This window comes from Notamacropus eugenii, chromosome 6, assembly GCF_028372415.1.
Source record: "Notamacropus eugenii isolate mMacEug1 chromosome 6, mMacEug1.pri_v2, whole genome shotgun sequence".
In the NCBI taxonomy this organism is placed as follows: Eukaryota; Metazoa; Chordata; class Mammalia; order Diprotodontia; family Macropodidae; genus Notamacropus; species Notamacropus eugenii.
The window spans coordinates 326,036,857-326,062,176 of record NC_092877.1 but is presented as its reverse complement, the minus strand read 5'-3'; the positions used below and the strand labels follow the sequence as shown (position 1 = coordinate 326,062,176).

The following is a 25,320-nucleotide window of genomic DNA, read 5'->3' as shown; positions in this document are numbered from 1 at the left end:
CCTATCCTTCAAGGATCAATTCAAGGATGACCACTTCCATGAATTTTTTCCTATTTATTTTAACCCTTCCTCTCCTCTGAGTGGATGCCTCAGATTCCCCGTAACATTCAAGTTTAAGAGTCTTTGAATGAGATTTTGGAGGGTATCCATTCAAAGCAGTTTATATTGGACAGCCTGGCATTTATTATCAACTGTGTTGGACTGTTGGCCATTTTAGCTTAGAGGAGAAAACCCTTGTTACTAGAGCATTTGAGATTCTCCTCTCTGATTCACAAGACTCCCCTTTCACACATTCTAGCTTTCAGCCAAACTGCTTCCATGTACTCATGAAAGCCATCCCCCATGCTTGGAATGCATGCCTTCCTCACCTCAGCCTTCTAAAATCTTTTCCTTCCCTCAGGTCCCAGGCCAGATATTTTACCCATTCCATGAAATCTTCCTTTTTGTCTTTGCTCCTATGAGCTCCTCCCTTCTCAAATGATCTCTTTAGCACTCTGGATCTCTCCATCATCCTGATCACGTACTGCCTTATAGTACACATAACAGAGACAATGGGGTCAAGTAAGAAGGCCAAGCTCAAAGTTAGGAGGACCCGGGGACAAGTCCTCCCCTGGACATGTAGTGATTGAACCTGGGCAAGCTCAGTTTCTAGCCAATTGTCTATAATTGTAAGTTTCAGGGAAGATGGTGGCCTGCTCTGATATAGGAGATTTTTTTGACTTGGGAGTTCCCTATATCAGTAAAATCACAGACATAATCCCTATTTTATCATGTCATATCCTACTTAGTCAACCATTAACTCCTTGAGGTCAGGGTATCACTTTTCGTCTTTGTATTCATGAACCTAGGTATAATATCTGATACAGAGTAAGTTCTGAAAAGTTTGCTAAATTAAATTATTTTTAGTGTTCTATTTTCCTAGGTAATTAATTCTTTCACAACCATTTATTAAGCTGACACAGACTGACATGACCTTTGCCCTGGTAGAATTCACAATATAGCACAGGGAACAGAACATGTATAAATTCACAATACTATACAAAATGTAATGGGTCAATGAGGACCCTCCCCTGGAAGCATGCTCTGGGGTCCCACATGGTGAGCCTGCTTTTTCAAGGGCATGATGACATGGAATAGAGGGGTCTAGCTTTCTGCTTCTGAGGCAGTTAGATGGCTCAGCAAATAAAGTATGAGGCCTGGAGTCAGAAAGACCTGAGTTCAAATCCAGCCTCAGACGTTTACTACATGTGTAACCCTAGTCAAGTTATTTAACCTCCATTTGCCTTAGTTCACTGGAAAAGGAAATGGCAAATCACTCTAGTATCTTTGCCAGGAAATCCCCAAGGACAGCATTGCCATGGTATGGCCCAAAGGGTCACAAGAAGTCAGACCAACTAAATGACTGAAAAACAAGTTCTCCCCTTCAGATCATGCACAGCGTGCTTTGTCTGGTGACAACAACCCTGTCGGATGCTTGGGGAGCCTGCTTCCAGAAAAGGCTCCGTCCTCCACTCCAGAGCACACGTAGGTAGTCTATGACTGCTTCCTGTTGACTTACGTGTGATGAAGAAAATCCTTCTGACTGGTTGCTTGAGCCAGGACTGAGGGTGCATCGCCAAATTGAGCTCTCTTTTTCCTCACTGTGACCAAGGCCAGAACTGTTGTATGCATTTGAGTGAGGAGAGAGAGGAGGTGCCAGTGACAGATGCCCCCTACATGGGCCAACATGGGGCCTGTGGACTCACAGCCCTATTGCTTCTGTCCATGAAGGGTCTATTCGTTCCTGCTCAGGATCAGGCCGCAATCTCAGGAGCTTCTGAAGGTCAGTAGGAAGTTCCTACACTTAGAGTTCCTAGACTTCTGCTTGCCAGAGTTTTTAGGCAGTCCAGCCAGGAGGCCAGTAGAAATCCCCTCTGGAGTGAACTGTGGGATCCAGCAGCAGTGAATCATCCTGGAAGCTGAGAAGCAAGCCAGGAAGTCCCTCCATCCATCAGAATGCCTTGCACTGAAATGATTTGGTGGCAAAGCATTTGGGGCAACTTTTTTCAGTGTGATCCTCCCTTCCCTAGACACCAAAATGTTTAAGGGATGATAAGGAAGGAGGACATTCTTTGTAACTTCTGTCCTTCCTTTGTAAAAACTAATTAGTATCAACTACTTTTCAATGATATCAAGGAGATATCAAATCACACCTGAGACTGGTGTAGGAGAAAACACACTAGGATGGGGGTGGGGGGGGTGCCTCACTGCCCTTAAAACCCTGATAGAGAGGCCAAGCTAGCCACCTTCTGGGGACCCAATCTGGATAAGGACCCCAAGAGTTTATATTGTTACATATGGGAAATAACTATAGAGTTGACTAGTATAGACTATGTAACAGAGGAAGGAAGAATTATTTGATTGAAGGAGTAAGAGAAAACATTCTGAAGGGGATCCTATCTGAGCTGAGTCTTAGGAACTATGAAGGATTTCAAAGAGCAGAAGGAAGGATGAAGAGAGAAGAAGTCAGTGAGAATGTTCTACCTCTAGTCTACCTCTTCCCCCTCCACTATTTTTTACATTTCAGGTAACTGAGACCCAGAGGGGGCAGATGCCCAAACACCCATGTTATACTACCAGAATGCGCCAAGTTGGGCAAGCCTTGGGCCAGGATTTGAATGCTGCTTCCTTGACTACAAACTCAATACTCTTTCCATTGCATCGCATTAATGCACGTAAAGGTAGGGATCGGGATGCTCTAAATGTGTCCAAAGGACAATAAACAGCTCAGTATGACTGGGGTACAGGCACCCAGAGAAGTTTGGAAGTCAGCAGACATCAGGAGAAGGAGGGCCTTGAAAGATGGGGTGAGGAGGTTGAATTTTATTTTCCCAAGCAACAGGAGGCTTGCAAAGGGTGTCAGGTGGATGTGACAATCAGGTCTATGCAAAATGAAGAAAAACCTTTAATGATGCACGGAGGAGCAATGAGACTGGAGATGGGAAATATCCATTTGGGGGCTCTTCTAAGTGTCTGGCAATGAAGGAAAAGGGGTGGAAGCTATGAGAACAGAAAGAAGCAGACATTGTGTAGAGATTAGAAAGTTGCTTACAGAATAAGGGTAATGTTTCTGAAATGTTTCCTTTAAGATGCCAAATTTTTTAAATTTACAACTGCTTGCCACCCCAAAGTCATCTCCTAAGAACTTCTAAGCAGCCTTCCTCGTCATTTCATGAAAGTCAAATTATTGCAGGTGTTAGTTTTATCTCCCTAGAAAGTTAATTAACTCTCTCATAAGCATGTATCAAGCAGATGCTGACAGAAGTGAGAATGAAGATATGACCTCTGTCCAAAGCTCCTTACCACACTTTACACCATCTCTTCTTTGTCTCTCTACCTCCAGGTATTCCAATACCTTCCCTTTTTTCTCTCTGCTGATTCAAATCTTAGCCATCTTTCAAGGCCCTGTTCAAATTCCTGCTCCTCAGTGAGTCAGTCTCCTCGTACATTACTTATCACCTGTATCCCACAAGTCAATCACCAAATTATTCACAGCTGAGGTGCTTTATGGCCTTCCTATCAACTGTATGGTCATAGGAATAGAAAGGCCCATTTTGCTAGTGGTCAGTTTTCTCTAATAAAAAGAGAGGTAGCAGAAAAGGGTTTGGAACTGTTTAACTTGCCAGGCCATCAGGGGAAGACTCAATAGTCCAGAAACTGGGAATGGGTTACATCCACAAAATCCTTGAGAGAAAATTATTAATTGAAGCAAGGTCTTTAACCATAACTTACTATAAAAGTGGAAGCAGTCTTTCTTTTCTTAGGTCTTAGAATTTTTTCTATTCAGACTTTTCAAATGCTTTTCATTGGATGAGTAAAAAAATAAACCAAAACCAAATTCCTGGAATGCTAGGGCAGCCTCTGTTGCTTTCATAGGGGAACCCAACGTATTTCCCTTATGGAACTCTCTAAAACTTTCCATTTATTTTGAGTAGGTGACAAAAAATGTATCCATGTGGCAGGCTCTATTTAAGACAAATGTTCACTTCAAGTCCAGTTTGAAAATTTGTACATTTCGGAGGTTGTGGCATGTTTGGGAAATCAATGGATGAAAGATGGAATAAGTTTGTCATTGTCTCCGATCTCACTAGCCTTTTAAGAAACTCTGTAGAGGCTGGGAGAAGAATGTTTGAGATTGTTGAAAGAACTTTGTGTTTAAAATGAATGGCATTTCAGAGCAACAGCCCAGCACTGTCTGTCATTTTTCTTATGTTGGTGTTTCCTATGAGGCCAAATGTGAAAAAAAATCTGTGTCAATACATTTTAGAGGATCAACTATCATTCCTGGCTTCTGAGGAAGGAAGAAAAAAGGTCTCATAAATGGAATGACTTTTTTATTCCTGTTTTTAAAAGAAAAGACCATCTCCATTCCTTTACACAGGTAGTCTCAGCATTAACCTTTCACCCTGTCTTAAAACCCCTAGCATCAAAGTACAGTTCAAATGTCATCTCTTATACAGCGTCTTTCCCAATTCCCCACTTGTTAATTGAGATTATGCAGGATAACTTCTCCTACCACCATCCCACTCCACTAGAACATAATTATGCTCCTTGATGACAGATGCTGTTTGCTTTTTGTCTGTGTATCCCCATCACCTAGTTAATGGTAACTTACACTTGCTGAGTTGAAAATCTAGAGGGGGAAATGACCAAAATTTCCCCAAAACTCCCCACTAACTAATGTCAGGACAAGACAAAATCAAAATTGACAGAACTGGAATTGCTGACCCTGCAGCACAATGCAGGACGCTTCCCCACTCAGTAACTCTCTAAATAACTTTCAGTACCTCCAAACCTGGCTTTGTACTGCTCTTTGGACTTCAATTTCCAAGGATATTTGGGAGAAGATGCCCATGATTCCCTTTGAAATGGTGCTACTTAAACCCAAATCCCTCTGGCTCTCAATGGCTGGCAAAAAATAGGTCCAGCCCAAGCCTCACTTGGTCATTCATTGTTTAGGTTTTGATAGCTCAGAATGAGTGTTAAATAGCAATTATTTCTGTTCTGACTGGAAACCCTGAAGGTCTTTCCCTCCGAGTTTGATATTAATTAAAGCAGGCAAACTAGGTCATTTTTTGCCTCACTTCTTACCTAGCCTTAAATCACGGAATGGGTGTTGCCTCAGTCAAATTAAGACCTGGGAAAGACTTTAGCTTAAAAAGGCCAAGTTCTCCCACTGCATCTGGTGTCATCTCCAGTTGTCCTGATCTATCTCTTGCCACTGCACTCAGATGACCTTGAAGGAGAGAGTGAGGCTGATGACTTTGCCCAGCTCTGCCTCACTTAAATCCAATTCACTTGCAAGTCAAGACATCACCCTCCTGATGTCACTGGTCCTCTTTGAGAACAAAGGACAAACAACCATGACAAAACAAGAACAAAAATAATTCATCCACCTTTTATCTCAGGATGGAGTCTCTGGGGGATGCTGCATCTCTCACTGAAATGGATAACAGCTCAGTCCTCTAGAGCAGGGACCATCAAACTGCACCTGACGGTGAAATCCTATCAACAGGCTATATTTTTATTTATTTAGTATTTAATTTTCCCCCAGTTACATGTAAAAACAATTTTCAACATGTGTTTTTAAAACTGAGTTCTAAATTCTCTCCCTTCCTCCCCACCTCCAGCCCAACTGAGAAGGCAAGCAATTCCATATAGGTTATACATGTGTAGTCATGCAAAACATATCCATAACAGTCATGTTGTGAAAGAAAACAGACAAAAAAAACCTCCAGAAAAATAAAGTTAAAAAAAAGTATGCTTCATCCGTATTCAGACACCATCAGTTCTTTCTCTAGGGATGGATAGCATTTTTCATCCTTCAGAATTGTCACGGATCATTATATTGCTGAGAAAGAGCTGATCACCTTACACTATTGCTGTTACTTTGCACCCAATATGTTTCACTTCACATCAGCCCATTCAGGTTTTTCTGAGAGCATCCTGCTCATTATTTATTAAAGTACATAGTATTCCATCATAATTACATACCACAACTTGTTCAGCCATTTCCCAACTGATGGGCCTCCCCTCAATTTCTAATTCTTTAGCCCCAGAAAAAAGCTAACATAAATATTTTTGTACATGTAAGTCCTTTTCCTTTTTGCTTTTTGTTTTTTATCTCTTTTGGGATACAGACCTAGTGGTAGTATTGCTAGGTCAAATGAGATGTATGCATGGTTTAATAGCCCTTTGGGCATAGTTCCAAATTGCTCTATAGAAGAATGATTTTTACATTTTAAAATACAATAAAACTTTATTTTAAAATGTTAAAAATATATATATTTTTAGCTTTCACAAAGAACAAAAATAGGTGGCATCTTGGCCCCAAACTGTAATTTTCCAATCCCTACCTTAGGAGTTTATAACCTATGGCAATTTATAATCTAAGGCCCAGAGCTATTAAAGGCATTTTTTATTTGGACTTGACTGCACAAGGAACTCTCAGTGAGGAGACTCCCCCTATCAAAGCTGGGCAGCAAGGGTTGCAATAAATATGCAGAGTGAAGTCAAACAAATTTCCATGTTGGCCATGTCCAAAAAATAGGTGTCATTCTGCAGTCTGAATCAATCACCTCTGTGTCATCAATGGTTTAGTCAAGAGTTTGCTACACCCTCCTACAAACACTCATAAATGCCACCAGCATAGACACTCTCTACATGGATGAAAATGGCAAATAAAAAAAAAAAAACCATGACTATTCTCCTATCCCACACAAGAGGATGCCACTTTAAACTAAAGAAACACATTCTTCTCTCACAAAAATTCCACAAACAGAATCCTGGTATCCCGACTCATTTTTGTAAACCAAAGTCCATGAGCATACTCACCTTTCTTTAGAGGTAGCTTCCAATGCCACTTGGGTCACTAAGGGTAAACACAGAGCACTGTTCGGGGTGCTTTTCTGGTTTAGAATAAAAAATTCCTGGTTCCTATTCCTCTACACTTTGATCACTGGCACCTATATGCATTGTACAAGCCCTAGAAGAAATAAATACTTACAGCCTTTATCTAAAGGGGAGAGGTCCAAGTGGAAAGAGCATAAGCCAAGGGACAGGAGTCACAGCTTCAGATTCTGGCTCAATCATTAAAAAAGTTAAATGACCTCTAGGCACAATTTCTCTGCACCTCCATTTCCTTTTCTTTCAAATGACCCTCCCCATCTCACAGGGGTGTGTGTTATTTGAACTTTGACCATGTTAGAAGTATAACACACAAGGTATCATTAGCATTAATTTAATGGATTGGCATATTGTTTCAGAGATCCCATAAAATTCCTTGGGGAGATATTATTGAATCCTAGCTACAAAACAAACTTAAACTAGGATTCTTCTCGTTTAATTATCGCTCTTTAGGTATCAGCCAAATGCTTCCTGGGCTCTCTCCATACAGCACAGTAGGTAAAGGTTCAATATGATTACACTGCCCTTCTGGGAGGGGTTCACTAAGCATGTGGAGCTGGTCCAATGATTTTCTGGTCTTCTCCATCTTGCTTCCAATCTCCCAGAACCTTCTTGTGCAGCCTCTTTCTGCCCCTACTCCCATTAGTCACCCTGTGTTCAGTTTCCCTATCACAGGGGATACAGAACGCTTTATCTATGACTCAGGGGTGGGCATGCTCAGTGTGAGTCAACAGTATGATGTGTCAGCCAAAAAGGTTTATCAGGTCTTTGGCTGCATTAAAAGAGGTAGAAAGAGGGAGATGACTGCTAACAGTGGATTCTCCCAGATCTAGGGTGAAAAAGAACCTCCAGGGCCACGTCATTCAGCCAGCTCTTTTTACAGAAAAGTGAGGTGTGAGGAGTTGAGGTAACTTGCCCCCAGTCACACAGCTGTTAAGAGTCAGCAAGTCCTATCGACTCTAGATCCAGTGACCTCTCCTTTGTAGTCATACCACATCTGAAGTCTTGGCTCAGGTCTCTGTTTAAGAATACTGATAAGTTAGAAAAGGCCCAGAGAAAGATAACCATGATACTGAAGGGCCTTAAGTCTATGTCTCAAGGGAATCAACTGAAGCAACTACAGATGTTTAGCCTTAAGGCCAAGGTGGGGTTGAGGGAAAGAAAGCAGAAAGCTGTCTTCAAAGAGCTGAAGGGTTATTGTGGAAGAGGGATTAGAATTGTTCATAATCAGACCAGAAGGTAGAGCCTAGAGCTAAAATTGGGTAAAAATTGTGAAGGCTCAAATTTTGGTTTGATGTCAGGAAAAACTTGTGTCCTCAGGTGGAAAGGGTAGTCTCAGAGGTAATGGGTTCCTCCTCCTTAGAAGTCTTCAAACAGAGGCTGGAGGAGATCTAGATGGATTCCTTTCACCAGTGACTGACACATGCTACCCACCTCCTGATAGAAAAGTCATGGACTCAGGATCTAGAATGGAATATATTTTTTGGACATGGCCAACAAGGGAATTTGTTTTGTATAACCATGAATATTTGTTATAAAAGCTTTGTTTTGTACTCTGGGTGGGAGGGGAAGAGAGGAAGAAATATATTTTTGTTAACTAAAAAAATTAAATTATAAATTTAAAAAACCCTCAAGATAAAACAAAATGAGATCTCCCAAATCTTCACTTTCCTCATATTAATAAAAACCACTCTCCTTAATCCAGAAATTGGTCAGTTCTATAGATAATTGGGAATGACCTAAATAAAGTGGTTTGGAGCTAGAGGTTCACCTGGTTCACCTCCAGGCTCTGCTACTTACTACCTGTGGGTTCTGGGACAAAGAACTTGGTTATCTGGGTCCTGGTATCTTCATGGGTTAAAAAAAAATAAGCTGTACTAAGAGATTACTAATGGCCCATCCACTTCCAAGTCTACAGTCGTATGATCCCAGTTATCCAGATTCCTAATATTGGAGTCATGCTGCTCTTTCTCCTCTGTCTCCCTTTATCCAGTCAGTCACCAAGTCAGGTCAATTTATGTACAGGCCATCTCCTGCATCTTTGGCCTCTCTATACAAGCCTTTATCACCTCTCACTTGGACCAGTGTCATCACCTCTTAATTGATCTTCCTACTTCTAGCCTCTCCTAGTTGTGAGACTATGCCACCCATGCCTTTGCTAAAAACCTTCATTGACTCCCTAGGATAATCTCTAGGATTAAATACAGAATCTTCAGTGTGGCATTTAAGGCCATCCATCATTTAGCTCCCAACCACCATATTTATTCCACATTAATACTTTACAAATACTGTATGCTGGGGCCAAAGTGGCCTCATAACTGTTCTCCAAATTTAATATCATGTTCCATTTCCATCACTGGAACAAGCTGCTCCCAGTGATTGGAAGGTATTCTCCTTTCACCTCCATCTCTCCTGTTCAACCTTCCTCAATTCCCCCCCCAACACTAACATCGTCCCCCTCTTCTCCCCTCCCTCTCCTTTCCCCTCCCTTTCCCCTTCTCTCTCTCTTCTCTCCTTACTCAAATTACATCGCATATACTTACCTGGGTACAAAGGACAATAAAATTTCAAAGCTGAGAAGGCACAAAGAAAGACCGTACCTTGTGGAAAACTCTCCAGCAGGAGGTCCCTCTCCAAAAATTCTGACAAGCACTCATACAACCTCTACTTGGAGACCTCCAGGTTTATTTGGTTACTGGCATGTAACTCCCTTGAGAACTGGGACTCTTGTTTCTGAATCCTCAGCATCTGTCGCAGATCCCTGAACACAACAGGTGCTCCAAAAACACTTGCTGAATTAAACAGACTACACCACAAGCTCCTCTCTCATTGACTGACATTCTACAGGTCAACCTTCAAGGTCATCTCTAAAGGGCACTTGGTTGTTTTGCTTCTTCAGTCAATCTCCTCCTTTTTCCAGTGTCAAGGATTTTAACTCTTACTTCAGCAGTCTTAAGTGAGCTTCTCTGACATACCTCACTTAACTTTCCACTCCTTCCAAAGAAAATGACTCAACCTCCTTCTGCTGGGCTTTCTCCTAAGTTATACTCTATACTTGAGAGCATCCTTCTCCAGTTCAGGTCACTGACAGCATTCTCTTTCATTGTTAAGACAGACCCCTTGAAAATATCACCTGGACTAATGAGAGATGCCGTGAATTCTCCTCCCTAAGTGACCTAAACATGGAAACCTTTCCTTGTGATATCTCCCTGTTCAACTTAGGTAAACATGTTAGTGTTGCAGTTTGTCCTTTGTTTTCGAAGCGGACCAATGACATCATGGGTGATGTGCAAACATATAAAAACATACTATGCCTCAGGCATTCTCTTGCTGTCCCCCATGCAGTCACACCCTCAGAACTTATTAAATCTGAGTTCCAAAATGGGGATCCTGAGATCCTTATTGGTGAATGCCTCCCAAGATTCACTAGTTCTACCCAGGCCTGGCTGTGCTTTCCTTTACATGCCAACCATCTTCTCCTCAGTACTCTTCCTCCTCCCCCTCTTCATATTCAAGAAAAATCAAATCCAAACTGATGTTACAACTAGAAAGGTCAATGAGCCTACTTCCCAATGGCTCCACTCAACATCCCTAGGACTTTCCAAACCAAAACACTGTTCTCCTCCCCATTATCAGAATATAACTATACAAACATATATACACATGCATACACATATACAATATAATGACTGTGATGTAATGGCCACCTCAACTGGAATATAAGCCACTTGAGAGCAAGGCCAGGGGGGTGTGTGTGTGTGTGCGTGTGTGTGTGTGTGTGTCTGTGTGTGTGTATGTGTGCATTTGTGTGTGTGCGTGTGTGTGCGTGTGTGTGCGTGTGCATGTGTGTGTGTCTGTGTCTGTGTGTGTGGGTGGGTGTGCGTGTGTGTGTGTGTGTGTGTGTCTGTGTCTGTGTGTGTCTGTGTGTGTGTGTGTGTGGGTGTGTGGGTGTGTCTGTGTGTGTGTGTGGGTGTGTCTGTGTGTGTGTGCATGCATGCGCGCGCGTGCGTGCGTGTGTGTGCGTGTGTGTCTGTGTCTGTGTGTGTCTGTGTGTGTGTGTGCGTGTCTGTGTGTGTGTCTGTGTCTGTGTGTGTCTGTGTGTGTGTGCATGTGTGTGTGTGCGTGCGTGTATGTGGGTGTGTGTGTGGGTGTGTGTGTCTGTGTCTGTGTGTGTGTGCGTGTGCGTGCATGTGTGTGTGTGCATGTGTGCATGTGTGTGTGTCTGTGTGTGTGCATGTGTGTGCGTGTGTGCGTGTGTCTGTGTGTGTGGGTGGGTGTGTGTGTGGGTGGGTGTGTGGATGTGTGTGTGTCTGTGTGTGTGTGTGTGCGCGTGTGTGTGTGTCTGTGTGTGCGTGTGCATGTGCGTGTGTGTGGTGTGTGTGGTGTGTGTGTGCGTGTGTGTGCGTGTGTGCGTGTGTGTGTCTAGTGCTTTGCACACAGTAGAAAACAATATATATTTTCTTTTTCATTCATTAGTTCATTTATTCATTCATTCACTGCTATGTCAGCTCTCTTGTTTACAAGCTCTAAATATGCTAGCATTGTCTTTAAATTGTTTTTTTCTCTCATCTTGTCTTGGAATTTATTTACTGAAAGAATAAGTGAAAAATTCCATTTCTTAACCATCAATTTCAAAGGAAAAGTAAGGCAAGAGTAAAAAAGGAGAAGACCAGATCAGGTGCCCTACGAACTATATAAACGATGAACAAGCTGCATTTACATTCATTGTACATGTGTCATTTGAATATAGCCTGTAAGGTCAGATGACTGTCAGTTACAATAAGCTTCGAGACTTCTGGTCAATTATCTGGCTAACAAGAAAAGACAAGGCTGTGACATCATTAAAGCAGCAATTAATTTACACAGAACAGCTTCTTGTTAATCAACCATCTTAAATAACATTTAATTTTTTTTCACTTAGAAAGCAAAAAAAAAGCCATCCACTTCAAGCTTTATTACCTGCCAGGCTACTCCCAGATCAAAAGATAAAAGACTTCACAAAGTAGACTCCACTGCAACTTGATATCTGTTTACAGAAAACAAAAAAAGCAAGAGATGAAAACAAAAACCTTTCAAGGTCTAGAATCTGGGCTGAAAACATACATTACAGCAAAGGACGTACTATCAAGAGCTATCAATAGGAACTCCTTAAGTAATTTTTAAATTTAGACTATTCAGGTTTCACAATTTCACAATTTTCTCCACTGCAAATGTAAGGGAGCTAATGGCCAATTATAAATTAAATAACATGCTGTACTACCGTGTAGTCAAGTATGGGGAGAGAGGAATCATATTCTTTGAAAATAAGAATCAGTATTGAAATTTTTTAAATAATTCAAATTTTTTTCTGCAGCATAATAACTAATCACCATTCCCCCCCCCCCTGCCCCAAGATCCATATATAAATATTAGGTGAATAAGTTAATACTGGTGGGGTCAAATGATTTTTTAAAAATGGACACATATGAAGTTTGCTTAGCAGGATGGGGGAATTTTTAATTTAAATTTTTAATTAAAATAAGCTCTGCACATATACATACAAATCCACTTTTCACACCAGAGCTGCTGTCAGGATTATCTAGAAGTTTTGGGGGAATTTAATGAGGTTCCATTCTGAAAACCAGTGGTGTCAGTTTTCCAAAATTCATATGCCGTCCTCTATTTTTTTAAAGTGATGTATGCTTAACAGAATTTATTACAATCAGCTTTATACATGAAAAATAATGACTGAAAAAATGTAACTGCTTGAGTTTGTAGATAATCTCAAATTTTGTTCCACAGCCAGGTGAATTAGTGCCAAGTCCAATTTTTGTCCATCACCACTGATGAGTTCCTATATCAATCGCAAGCTGGCTCCACCACTCATAGGACACAGGTTTTAGTGTAATGAGTGCTCATTAAAGTTTTCAGAGTGACAGTCCTCAAGCTCTCTGTCCTTAACACTGAAGCCACATAGCGAACAGTGAGTGTAACATCCCTAGATCATGGGCTTCATGCTGATTTAAGAAATCAACACTCAGGTGTATCCTGCACCCAACATTCTTATCCTTTCCCCAAAGTCAATGAAAACATAGAACTCCACCATTCACATTATCCCCTGGCCAAGAATTCTTAAGGATTATTAAAGCATGTGACATTCCTCCCAGTGGTTGTGTTTAATATCCCCACTACGACTAGCTGAGATTGGGTAGGGAATGGGGGAGAAAGAAATATGCCCTGGATAACAAATGGGAAAGTTAGTGAAGTGAAAAGGGCAGGGAGAGAAGGGAAGGAGAAAAATTGCCTCTGTCTATCCACCAAGCCGGAACCCTGCGAGTAGCCACAGAAGAACAGCAGAGATGCTCAAACTGACAAGGCACAAAGATCCAAGGAGGAAGACATGGCCTCAAAGGGCTACATATAATGTGAAAAATCTAGACAACAAGCAAGACACAAGAAGGTAAATTTGACCTTAGGGGAGAGGAGACCCTTGACTAGAATTCAGCTCTGAACAGCTACGATTTATTCAAAAGAAACATAACAGGCCAAGGGTGATGGAAGGAACCGTATCCTCATATGAGGAGCACCATGCATAGATGCAGTTTACCCAGTGGTAGGCAAAGCATTGGATATAATATCTTGGGCTATTTTTTGTGGAAAGACAGAGATGTGGGTTAGATGAGAACAGAATGAGAACAAAGTGGCTGAGCAGCCAGACTAAAAGAGAAGTCCCGAATGGTTCTATTTCAACTTATAACTGACCCCAAAGATCCATATTTGGCCACATACAGTTTATCACTTTTGTCAATGACTTAAAGGCAGACGTTGGGATGGTTATACAACCTGACAATGACATCAGGCTGGGAGAGATTGCTTGTACATACACATAGCCAAGATCCCCAAAGCTCTTGCTGGGCTAGAACCTAAAAAACTGAAATGCAATAGCTGCCTGAAGAGGTGGTTAGGTGGCACAGTGGATAGAGCACCAGGCCTGAAGTCAGAACACTCATCTTCCTAAATTCAAATCTGGTCTCAGACATTTACTGGCTATGTGATTCTGGGTAAGTCACTTCACCGTTTGCCTCTGTTTCCTCATCTGTCAACTCAGCTGGAGAAGGAAATGGCAAACCATTCCATTATCTTTGCCAAGAAGATCCCAAATGAGGGCACGAAGAGTCCGATGTGACTGGACAAAAACAGGCTTAAATATAAAGTCTTACACTTGTGTCCAAAAAAAGCCTACTTCATAGATACAAGTTGAGGGAAACCTGGTAAGATATACAGTCTGAAGATCTGGGATTTTTAGAGGACTGCATTGCTCTCTCAAGTCTCAGACATTTAACCAGTTGCATGTCCCTGAGCAAGTCACCTTAACCTGTGTTTGCCTCAGTTTCCTCATCTGTAATATGGAGATAATAAAAGCACCTACCCTCCCAGGGTTATTGTGAAGATCAAAGGACATAATAACTGTAAAGCACTCTTCACAGTGCCTGGCACATAGCAGGGGCTAAATAAATTTGTTCTGAATAGAACTGAAGTTCAACACGAGACAACAGTGTGATAAGGCTAGCAAGTGGTATAGTGGATACAGGGCTGGCCTTGAAGTCAGGAAGACCAAGATCCAATTCTGCTTTAGACATTTACTCAGTTTGTGGCCTTAGACAAGTCCTTTAACCTCTGCCTGCCTCAGTTTCCTGATCTGTAAAATGGGGACAATAACAGCCTCTCTCACCCAGAGTTGTTATAAGGATCCAATGAGGTACTACTTCCTTAAAGTGCTATATAAATACTATTATTTTAATTACTGTTATTGTTAACATTATTATTAGGCAGATTCTCCTCCCACCAAAAAACAAATAAACAACACCATAAATTAATTTTGGGATACCTTGAGAGGCTTCCAAGTATAGGAAGGAACCTGTTATCATGGAGAGAATGATGGGTCGTGAGACAGAAGACCTAGCACAATCCAAGCATAACCTTGAACTGCTTATGTGACCCTAGACACATCTCTTAGTGTCTGAGAACTGAGACCAAAAACTGCAGAAGAGCTACAAATCTGTGTTGGTAGATGACGTGTCTTTACCGGAAATTCCCTAACTACACAAAATTACACATCAAGAACAAAGAACCCTGGTCAAGTCATACTTAGAGAACCTGTTCCATTCTGGGTCCCACAGATATTGATAAGCTCACCACGCCTTTGATCTCATCGCAGATATAGATTCTGTCTCCTCCAGGTTTTCATGGCACTATTCTCTCCTGCTTCTCCTCCTATATCCCTGGGCAAGTTAACCCTTAACAGGTCCCTATCTCTCTCTATTCTGACATTCAATTCCTAAAGGAACATAGGGTTCTTGAGAGCAGGGACTGTTTCCTTTTTTTGGCCTTTGTATCCACAGTGGCTCATACAGGGATCAAGAGTTTAACAGATGCTTGTTAATTGATTTTGTCCAGGGGAGGGTAATAAAAATTGTTAAGGACCTGTTCCATGCCAATAGGGAGTTTTAGGGAAGGAACGAGGAATATTTAGCCCAAAGAACATTGAAGGTCTGGGGATAAGGGTTACGTAGTTCAAATATTTTAAGTGGTATCATATGAAGGAGGGATTAAGATTTCCTCTGTTTGGCTCCAAAGGGGAAAAAAAAGGGAAGAAAGGAGAAGAATTGCAAAAAAGGCAAACTTGGGCTTGACTTCCAGAAAAAACTTCCTTAATGATGATGGCTATCCCAAAATGCAATGGATTAGTTTGGGAAGTAGTAGCCCTGCCATTCACTGGAGGTCTTCAAGCAAAGGAGAGATGCCCACTCGTCAGTGGGAAGTCCCCAGGCTAATGGCTCACAAATCTTTCAACAGATCCTATGAACTCACAGACCATTACCATCTTCACTGACCTTCTCTGGACCTTCTCTGCCTTCATCAATATCCGTACACACCTCGTCTACTGCTTTCCACCACACACACCCTCCAACAATCCAGGTTACTCATGTAAAGACCCAAGTGTCTATAAAGTCTTTTGTTGGAACACGTCGTTAATGATGCTTCAAGAATCATGGGTCAGTTTTATAAATAATCCCTGAGGGATCACGTGATTCAGTACCCTAGTTTCTTCACAGCCTCATCAATCCTAAGTCGTCTACAAAAGAAAAAAACACCAAGTAGCTGAGCCTCCAATGTACCTCAAATTTCTAGAGCAGGCATTTTCATATCATAACAACAATACCCAGCACTTATGCTGCACTTTCAGGTTTGCAAAGTACTTTACATGTGATAGTATTTGATCATCACCATCACCCTGTGACATAAGGGATATCATTATCCCCATTGACAGGTGAAGGCATGAACTAGAAAGCCCCAACAATGCCCCGTGTCTCTTCCAGGTTCGTGGAGACAAGAAACTAGACAGCCAAGACTTATCAGTCTACCTGAGAGACTCCAGCCAAGAACAGGGAGAAGCAGAGCATCACTTTCTATAAAGAGACTGACCACCACCAGATGGTGCGACATGTACCATCACATTTCTCTAATGATGAGCCCAGAATTGAGACAGAGAGAGAGAAAGATAGATAGACAAAGAAACAGAGACACACAGAGACACAGAGAGAGACAGAGATTTAGAAAAAGAGACAGTATATTTGCTGAGAAAATCCCATGGGCAATACTGGCATGCCATGGTCCACAATGTCACGTCAAGTCGGATGAGACTGAATGACTGAACAACAACTTACCTGTATCAGTGAAGGAGAAGAATTACATACATGGTCCAAACCCCCAGCACTTTCTCCCAAGATCGAAAGAGTTGATGTTGACTATCAAGCTTCATTAAAGATAATGACCTTTACCAAAGTGGTTTGCTTAATCAATAACCACAAGATAAAACTTTAAAATTCCAGGATCCTCCCCCAGCAAATATTTCAGAAAAGGCCTTGGTAAACTGCACCACAAATAAAACCAGGTCTCCAAGTAAGAAAATTAAAGCTGTCCTCTCCTGGTAAGCCTTCACACAAAGCAAGATAGGGATGGGCAGTGTTTTTTCATAGGAGCAGTAGTACATCATGGTAAATGTGGAAAAACTACTGAGTCACTAGGGCACACAGAGATGTCTCTTAAATTTCAAGTTTAGATTATTTGCCAAATCATGATGATGATGATGATGTTTCAAATGGTTGCCTGAGACAGTGGAGGTCGGGGCGGGGGGGAATGAGGAATGGGAGAAGTCCTGTGATGGGAATACAACTAGCACAGATCTTCAGAAGGTGATGTCACAAAGCTTATTGTGAGTCATTCATAATTGCTGATATTTCTATGTACTTGTAACTCTCTAGATCAGAGGTTCTTAATCTAGGATGTGTGAACGTTTTTCTGTCAATATATTTGGATAACTATAACAATACAACTGGTTTTCTTCATGTTTTGAATTTTATTTTTTTGCCTTTTAAAACAGTCTTCAGAGAAGAAACTTACAGGCAAGCCCAGGCTGCAAAAGTGCTCCATAATGCGACAGAGAACCCTTAAAGTAGACCCTGTGCTATGATCACTGCCAAAGAACACAAGCAAACCGTCATCTGTAGCACCAGAAATAAAGCAAGACGTCTCTTAGGTGACTGATAGAAATCAATCTTCTTACTTTACAGACCTCACACATTTAAAATAGCTCTTAAAAGCCTCGCAAAGCACTTTACAATTATCTCATGTGATCCTCACTATGACTCTGTGAAGGAGGTGGTGGTATGATCCTTAATGGACAGGTGAGGAAACTGAGGCTAAGTGACTTGCCCAGGGGGATCCAGCTAGTAAATGTCTGGGTCAGAATTCAAATTCTGGTCTTCCTGATTCCAAGATAGGCACTAGCTGCTTCATGGTCATGAGTGGCATCTTATTTTACCGTTACATCTCCCTCAAATACACACATATGTGTGTATGTATGTATATCTATATACATATATATTATATTAGGAGCTAAGTGTAGGTTTCTTAAAAAATTGAAATATATCATATATTATGCTATGTATTATATTATATATCATGTATATTATGTGTATATATACATAATATACTGTATGTTACATAATACAGTATGTAATAGAGCCTACACAAAATACCAAAACTTTGTTACTGACTTCTAAGAGTCAAACAAGTTGAAAAATATCCCCGTTAAACGGACACTGTTGTCTTAATCCAAAGGCTCACTGCCAACAATACGGTAGTTTCCTGAAAACATGATCACTCCAATCTGTACTATGTGCTGGATACTATCAAAATCTTCCACAGAACTTTAAATAGCTTTACTACAATAGGGTCCAGTGAAACTGGTGGAATGAAGGGGTATACTTGAGTTATCCCCTAGTGAGCCTCCCCAATATGGAAAAGTTGTCTATACCTGTAACCACATCAACAATAACTAATCTGGGAGAGTTTGGACCTATTATTTCATGGGTATAGGGAGCTCTGGGGTAGAAATTCCCTCTACCTATGGAAGTGAACAACTCATCTACTTTTTAAAGTGTCACTGAGAGGCCAAGTGATTTATCAACCCATGACCACGCAGCTAGCATATAGAGGCAAACTTGAACAAAGGTCTTTCTAACCCCAAGGCCAACACTATCCATTACACCATTCTGCCTCGCAATAAAAATAATTACTAAAAACTGGTATTTCAAAGTATTTCCCTTTGTGATAGCACAAAGTGCTAAATGCTTATTAATTAAAAGTCAACTATTTTAAAACATCATAAACATGAATGCAAACCAGCTGTTTTCACACAACAAAAAAACTTGGAACCAGTAAATACAAGTACTGTATTTCCCTCTTTTCCATGAGTTTTTATTATAATTATTCTGGAGTTGTTTGTAATGTTAAGTACCAGCCAGTTGCAATACTAAATAGCTTTTAAGAATGATACAGCTGTCACAACTCACAAAAACGGGAAACAATTGAGATCAGAGCTCATAAATTTGCATAGAATTCTCCTTTTGCGGGTGAAACCCAGAACAGGCTGCAAGTTGTTATTTAGCAGCCATACTGAAAAATAAGAACCCAGGGCAACAGCAGCTTCTGACACTGATCAAGTCACTCACACTGATTTCAGCCAAAATTTTAGCGAGGTCCCCTTGATCATCTGGGACTTAAGATACCATCCTCTACGTGTCAGTTCTCCATTTGGTGTTCAAAACACCAAGTTCCCTGACTTTGGATTCCCATCCAGTCCCCAAAACAATGTGAGGGTCAACTCTGTTACCTTGGCGATTGGAATGAAGATGGCATTTAACTCCCAGACATGGATTTTTACCTTTCAAGGCGAACTTCCATTATGAAAGAAATGTCTCACTCACAGAGAGTAAAACTCTGACTTTCATCTGGTTCTGAAATCATGGCAAATCCCTTATTTTAAACAAGGACTACGGGAGAAAAAAATGAGGGGACTATAGTGGAAGTGGTACCATGTTTTTTCAGTGCCATATTATTCATTTTTGAAAACCAAACATTACATGATGGGAAGGTGCTCATTTTAGAATACAATAACCAGGAGATATTATTGTAACTGAAATTCAAGGCCACAAAGCTTTAAGTGACATTCAAGTGATGTTCTCTCATTCATAATTTCCATCAGTAACACTGTAGAATCTAATACAGTCATATGTTAGAATCAGGGATGAGAAGCCTGCGGCCTCAAGGCCACATGTGGCTCTGTAGGACCTCAAGTGAGGCCCTTTGACTGAATCCAAACTTCACAGAACAAATCCCCTTAATAAAAGGATTTGTTCTGTAAAATTTGGACTCAGTCAGAAGGCCACACCCAAGGACCTAGAAGACCATATATGGCCTTGAAGTCACAGGTTCCCCACCTCTGTTAGAGGATGCTAAATTTCCAATCACTCCTACTTACAATCAGTGACACACCTCTAGAGATTATGAAAACTACAAAAACAGATATAAAGGCAGAGAGGTATTGATAACTTTGGTGTGGGGGTGGGGGGGAGGTCACCTGCATCATTGGTAGCTCAATAAAGTGTTATATATAATCATAATGGAATATGACTAATAAGAAATGACTACGAAGAGACCAGAGAAACACATGAAGATTATACAAGTGGTACAAAGTAATAAGGACCAGCAAAACAATACAAATTTACAACATTCCAAATGGAAAGAATGAGACAATCTAAACTAGAGGTGTTAAATCTATGTAGCCTTAACTAGAATTAAAATGTAACTGGGAAATATGTAATAAAACAAATAAAAATACAATAGAACTTAGATAATGCTAATATGTGGTTTTTTGAGTCAACGTACAGCTTTCAGGAATCCTTACATACAGTTCATTTTAGTTCTATATCACTGATATAAACTAAATGCTGTACGATTATAAAGACCAAATGTGTGTTTTAAGGCCATGCCATCAGAGAAATGATGACATGACTTGCACTTGACTTTGTTTTGAGTGAGGGAGGGCTGTGCAGGTCACCAGCCTCACTTCTCCTCCAGAGCCATCTGAATCCAGTGATGAGATATTCATTAGGATGACTGGAGATGACCAGGATGAGGCAATCTGGGTTAAGTGACTTGCCCAAGGTCACACAGCTAGTGAGTGTCAAGTGTCTGAGGTGAGGTTTGACCTCAGGTCCTCCTGACTCCTGCACTGGTGCTCTATCCACTGCACCACCTAGCTGCCCCTAAAGACCAAGTAAGAAGAAGCTTAAGAAGTCACTTCACCACCTTCTGCACTGAGGGTCCCAAGTGTGTGAAACTGGCTGTGTCAGATTTTTTTGATGTATCAGTTGGGTGAACTGTTGGAGTTTTTTTTTCCCCTCTCTATTCTTCATTTTATAGAAAATGTAGGTGATATAATGAGGGAATTGAGAGAATGAGGCCAGAAGTGTTAACTGTGGGAACTGAGTGAACCACTCTGACTCCATTTTGTGACAATTCTAAAGCTAGCTCAGTTCCTTTTCTATTCAATTACGAGTCTAGTCCAACTTCTGTCTTGTGAGAAAACTTTATTGAATTGGGGGAATTAAAAGAAAATCTTATTGTATTGTTCAAACCCGGCCTTGTGTGGCTGGAGAGCTGAACTACCTCTACCTGCTACTTAGAGATTCTTAACCCGGGATGATCTAGATTATGCTTACCAGAAACCCAGTAAGAAACAAAATTGATGTAAGGAGTTTTCTCACACTTGTATATCTCAAGCAACTCATATGTCTTATCTGAAAATTGGCCCCATACCAATCAATTATTGTTCACATTTCCTTGACTGTTTACAGATACTGCGAGGGGACGGGATACCTTATTCTAGGAGAATTGTACCTGTTTACTCTCTTCCTCCCACCTTAGAAAGTCCTTAAGTATTCCTCCACTTAGAAATCAGATTACCTAATATACCCGATTGACTGCTTTTAACGTACACAAATCTGTCCTCTTCTGTATCTGGGATCCAGGGTCAAAGCTGAGGAAAAGCTACCGGTCCCAATACGTTGGGCAACTGGCATTTATTGCTTAATAAATCAATATGCTCAGAAGCTTGAACCTTTGTTTCCTCCCTCATTTCATCTTTTACCCACCACAATAAAAATAAGAAATTATCAATAAAAATTTATTTAAAATAAAGAAAAGAAAAATGCATTTCCCTCCCTTCATCGAACAAGAAGGACTACGGACAAGGAACATTGCATGTATCAGACATAACTGATGGGCTGTTTAATTTTTCTGCATTTTTCTTCTTTCTGAAACCATATACATGAAATGTCTGGATTGGTAGAGGAGATGGGGAGAGGTGAAATCTCAATTTGGAAATGAAGGGGACATAAACAAAATGAACCAGTTTTTAAAAACTAGTCAATAATAGTGTTGAAGTATGTGTGTACAGTCATGCTCAACTGCATCAGGAGGTTATTTATTCCAGCAATGTTTGTGACAGGTGAAAAGCCAGAAACAAAAAAGCCCTCTAAGCAGCTAAAAGCAATGCAACAAATTTCTTTAAAAAGTCACTCAAGCTTTGAGCACAGGTGTCCAACAAGACTGCTTCCCAGCTGTGCGCCAGTGATGGAGTGAAAAGGGTCCTAGATATGGAATCAAGGGAGGCCTGGGCTCCAATCTTTCTTCCAATAACTACTAACTATTAGATCATAGGATTAGGTCCGGAACCTCAGCGGTCGCATACTCCATTCTCATTTTAGATGAAGAAAAAAAGGCCCAAAGAACTTAATGTCACACAGGCGGCAAAAGAGAAGAAAATAAAGCCAAGATTTAAATGCAAGTCTTCTGCCTCCCTGAACCATTTAACCCAAGTCACATATATTCTTCAAACCTGTTTCCTCATCATTAAAAAACAATACTAATATCTGCAGGATCCAACATACAGCATCCCAAAATTATCAAATTTTAATCTATTAAAGCTTAAAGCTTCTCTAGAACTTTTGGGACCCCCTTGTAGAAAGCATGCAACAAATACACGTATGCAAAGCATTTTGTAAACCTAAAAGAAACTACACTCAGGAGTTGTTTCCATGCCCAGGTCACAGAAGAGAAGGGGCAAATCAGAAGATATTAAAATTGTGAGAAGTAACAACTGCTAAAGATATTTTTTAAAAAAGGCCCTAGGTAGTACCTCCTCAGTGTTGGTCAATCAGCATAGTGACAAAAAGGCCTATCCTTAAAAGTTAAGGGCCCAGAGGGTTTGTGCCACAAATATTCATGCAAGTTCAACCTGCTGACCCTGGTTCACCAAGAAAAAGCTGACTGATTCTGTATAGCATTTAGATTTAGACAGCATGATCATGGAAGCATACACTTTTTTCCCCCTTAAGTTTTCCTTTCAAACTGGTTCGAATACTCTAAGTTGGTAATTAAATGAAATTTTAAATGCCTGGAAAACATCACTCTAGATAATGAAGCTGGCTTAGACAAGCAAGGACAAGAGATTTGAGATTTCATCAGGGAAGAAAGGGTTCCTCCACCTACAGGCCCAACTCAGCTATCTAACTTAGCAGACAAGTCTTCAGAGACTTATCGAGACTCAGTGGATAAGTAACTGAACTACCAGGTCTGAGGTCCAACTTCAGTCCCTCTCATAAGCTCATATATCTAGACCTCAAAGGCTACATGTACGGTGCAACACCCTCATTTTACAAAGGAGACCCAGGGGAGTTAATTTAGTCCCAGAAGCAGAATCAGAACCAGGCAGTACCAAGACCGACTCCAAGCCAAGCCCTCTTTCCATAACTCACACTGCCTGTGGGTCCTCCATCACAGAAGTGAATATTTGGATTATTTTTCTGAGATCCAGAGTACTTGGGCAAACTGGAAACTGTAAGAAAAAGTGGTTTCGACACCACTGCTAAGGGGCTGACTGCGCCAGTCCAAAAAGCTGGCTTCTGCTCATTCTTTCTTCTTCCAGCTGCACCATTTACTATTTGGAAGTACTTCAGGACCATCCTGTCTAAGCTTTAGCAAGGCTTCACACCAGGGGTCCTTCAGTTTCCTGTGCTAATTCTTCAGGGAGTGACAGCAGGACTGGGGCTAGGAAGCATCTCAAACTCCCTGGGGGGGGGGAACCCGTGCCCCGCTGGGAACCCCAGCTCCTCCCCCCGCCCCCCGCCCCCAGCGCTTCCTGGACCCCAAACCCAACGTCCCGGAAAACTGGGAAGGCAGAAACTGGAGCCTGAATTGGGGGAAACAAGGAAAAGAAACAAGGCACTCACGCTGCTTCGCATGCGCGCGTCCTCACGTCTCCTTACACGCACTTGCATCACCGCGCCACAGGGGACTTTCCGAGATGTCTTCGTTTTTCATTCGTTCCCAGGCAGGGAGTGGGCGTGGCCGGCTCCGTGGGAGCCGCCCATGATGCCGGGTCCCGACCAATGAGCATGCCTGAGTGGCAAGCCCCGCCCCGGGCTAGGGCGGTGCTCGTAGATTTCAGCCTCTTTCACTTTCAGCCTCTGGTCGATTTCAGCGGGTTTTAGTATGCGGCCAGGTCTGGGCTGGGCTAAGGTGAGGAGGGTGCAGGACCCAGGCAGCAGGGGAACGGAAAGAGAGGAAGTTTCTAATCCATAGCTCTGGATTAGATTGATGCGAACAGCTAGACACAGGTGGTTTTCAAGAAGGGAGGGTTATTCTAAAAGACCGCTTGAATCCAGACTGCTCCATAAGTATACCCTATGATCCTTTTCCTCTCTGGGCCTCAGTTTTCCCACCTGTAAAAACCAGGGATGGGGAAGGAGGTGATCTAGATCTGGGACTTTTAATTTGTGTGTCACGGACCCCTTCGGTAGTCTGATGAACTCAATAGCATTTGTTAACGCCTAAAATGAAATCCGCGGAATTACAAAGGAAACCCATTGTATTTGTTGTACTTAGATAGTATATATACACATACTGTACATACGTGTATATATATCATGTATATATGATAAACGGATATTGCACATGTATGTATATATTTTATATGTGTGTGTAAAATATATACATATATGTGCGCGTGTGTATATCTGTGTTTTGTGTAACAAGTTCCCAGACTACAGGTTAAGAATCCCTGCTAGAAGATCTCTCAGGTTCCTTTCTCTCTGAAAAGTTTTCCCAGTATAAAGGTGTGTTTTCTGAGAAACTGATAAACAGCTGGAAAGCCATTGGCTGTTTGGAAGAGTGCTAACAGGTAGAAGTAGAGGACGTGGGATATTTTCATTGAAGGAGGCTCCCCCTCCCTGCACCTAAGAGGGTGAGGGCTAGGAGGGGGCGGGAAACAGCCTTGCTAAGAAATGGAGAGGACTGAGAAAAGGGTTTCTGACCTGTGATTTCTCTTAAGAAATGCAATTACTAGAAGCGTGACTAAGAGTGACAGGGATGTCAGTTAAGGCAACTTGTGAAATGGACTTTGGACTTTTGTACCCACAGCCTCGGTGGAGACAGGTTGTTTTATCTCTGAGCCAGTTTGTAGGTAACGCTTGAGATGTAAGATCGCAAGTGGCCTTGAACACTTTTGTAAGCTAGGTTGAGACTTTATTCCTCTCTTTTATCATTTTCACTTGAAGGAACTGCATTTTGATCCATATTGTCTATTGCTATTTTGTCTTAATTTTCAGTTTCCAGTCATGCTAATTTGTAGCCAATTTCACATAGAGTTGTAAGTGCCAGCTTCAATATTTATTTTCTAATACAAAAGGTTTATCTCCTGGTTGGATACAAGATTCAGATAACTAAAGTAAACATGTTCCTTTTCTTAGAAGGAAAGATTTGATTAATGCCCATGCTCATAGGACATGCTATTGGTTTTATGGCATTTTATTTATTGAGGTTACTGGTGCTGATAAGAGATTGGCCTATTTTCCTAAGGCAAATGATGCCCTCATATGAAGTTAAATTATCTTTATTGTTTTGTATGAGAAAAAAAAAAAACCCAGG

At 41.3% G+C, this 25,320-nt stretch overlaps 1 protein-coding gene across 22 annotated transcripts in view; it reads right to left on the bottom strand.

Moving 5' to 3' along the window:
- The window catches only part of RHBDD1 (rhomboid domain containing 1), a 179,380-nt gene extending 155,690 nt beyond the window's left edge, over positions 1–23,690 (bottom strand). For 6 of the 22 annotated variants that reach the window (XR_011969002.1, XR_011969003.1, XR_011969001.1 and 3 more), the window contains exons 1-2: positions 16,653–17,807; positions 11,905–11,971 (exon numbers count right to left, since the gene is read on the bottom strand). The gene's annotated coding sequence lies outside the window, so the exon portion shown is untranslated. Of the gene's footprint in view, positions 1–11,904; positions 11,972–16,652; positions 17,809–23,150; positions 23,575–23,624 lie in introns of those variants that run through there. The other 16 variants (XR_011969006.1, XM_072618049.1, XM_072618051.1 and 13 more) reach the window with 12 other exon arrangements.
- Positions 23,691–25,320: the final 1,630 nt, after the last annotated feature.